The 2,026-nt window shown below is 21.7% G+C and overlaps 1 non-coding gene across 1 annotated transcript; it reads right to left on the reverse strand.

The window, feature by feature from the left end:
• Nucleotides 1-1,084: 1,084 nt before the first annotated feature.
• Nucleotides 1,085-1,156, reverse strand: TRNAT-UGU (transfer RNA threonine (anticodon UGU)). Its single transcript has one exon. It is a non-coding gene; the product is annotated as a tRNA-Thr (tRNA).
• Nucleotides 1,157-2,026: the final 870 nt, after the last annotated feature.

Below are 2,026 nucleotides of genomic sequence, written 5' to 3' on the forward strand. Positions count from 1 at the left end.
TAAAAAGAAAGTTATGGCTGAAAAATTGAGTGAAGGTCAAACAAGTTAAAAATACAAAATTAAAATAAAATTGTCAAAAAACCCGATTTATTACTTAAATATGCCAATGAGCTAAAAATACAAAATATGGCATTTGGAAAGTGTAATGACTATATAATAAAGTTGTACGTGTGTGTATAAAATGTGTTATTAAGAGATTTCACGACTTTCTTAACACGGAAATATGTTTCATACACTTATTTAGTGCATGTAAGTCGAACATAAATATGTAATTTTTTACGTCAAAATTTAAATCTGACAAATTTATCGTTAGCTACGTCTATGTCAAATTATAACTTAACACATAAAACAAAAAAAAATATCCAACTTAAAAGACATTTTTAAAGCATATCCGACTTAAAAATATTTAGAAAATACTTTATTTTAAATGGATAAGAGGTAAACAAAAAAGTAGCAATTTCAAATAAATGTAAATTCTGAAAAAGTAAGTTAAAAGAGAACTTATTTTAAATGAATAAGATGTAAAGAAAAGTAGCAATATTAAATAAAGTTAAGAAACAAATTAAATTCGAAATATTAAATGAAATGAAATTAAGAGTATAAATAGTTAGATTTAATATGAAAAGAAACTTAAACACAATATAAAAAATAGAGTAATTTTTTTAAAATGGTAAAAGTTTAAAATAATTCAAAAAATATATAATAGTATTAAAAAATATAAATTCTGGAAAAATGAATATTCAAAAGAGAACTTATTTTAAATGAATAAGAGGTAAAAAAATAGAGTAATTTTTTTTAAAATGGTAAAAGTTTAAAATAATTCAAAAAATATATAATAGTATTAAAAAATATAAATTCTGGAAAAATGAATATTCAAAAGAGAACTTATTTTAAATGAATAAGAGGTCAAAAAATAACATTTTTAAATAAATTTAAGAAAAAAATTAAATTTGAAATATTAAGAGAAATGAAATTAAGAGTATAAATAGTTAGATTTAACATGAAAAGAGACTTAAACCCAAAAATAGAGTGATTCTTTAAAAATGGTAAAAGTTCAAAATAAAAAGCTAGAAATTGAAAAAATTGCCCCCATGCAGGATCGAACTACAGACCTTCAGTTTACAAGACTGACGCTCTACCACTGAGCTATAGGGGCACTGAATGTTGATTGCAACCACATATAATTATTTATTCGCAAAGATTTGTTGTTTCGTCAATATTAATTTATGTTCTTATTTGAAGGTGTCTTCAAATAATATTATATATATTTTGAGTTAATTAAAGATATTTTTTTCTTTTTCTTTCTCATGTTAATTATGATTAAGTATGACAACTATTGGGTCGAATAAAATTACATATACATATTACTCGTTTGATTTAAAAGAAATTGTTACTTTATTATTCATTAAGCATATGTGAAAGAAAACTTATTAGTTTTTACACTATTGATATTCATAGATACTTGAAAATATTTACATATTTTATTTTTGGTTTAATTAATAATTTGGTCTTGTACTTAAATTTTTTATTTATTTTGATCTTTATATATTATTTTTTTATTCAATTGAGTATTTATTTTTTTTAAACTAAAAATCAATTGAGTCCTAAATTTTGTAATGTGATATTTTTGTTAAAATGACATTTCGTAAAAAAAACACAACCGTCACAATATCATGTACATGTCTTTGAAGAAGTAACTCTACTCTTCTAACAAACTAACAAAGTGTAAGACTAAATTTCCATCAATCCTTTCTTATAAAATGAGTTTAATTTTGATGGTTTTTAAATTGTAAAGATTATTCAACAACCAAATTAGAGAGAAATAAAGAAAAAATAGTCTTAGTTTTGTATATTTTTATTATTCAAAATTGTTTACAGTTTTGAAACTGTATTCCGTTCTTGCGTTTAACGTTCTTTTTAACCTATTCACTGTTTTTTTCTAATAAAATTTCAATTTAGTTACTAATGTTAATTTTGTTGATGTTTTTTCAAACTATCGTTTATTGGTTGACCGTCTCAATTTTTA

The sequence above is a fragment of the Vigna unguiculata genome, chromosome 4 (assembly GCF_037176805.1).
Source record: "Vigna unguiculata cultivar grain cowpea cultivar isolate G323 ecotype 2 chromosome 4, ASM3717680v1, whole genome shotgun sequence".
NCBI lineage: Eukaryota > Viridiplantae > Streptophyta > Magnoliopsida > Fabales > Fabaceae > Vigna > Vigna unguiculata.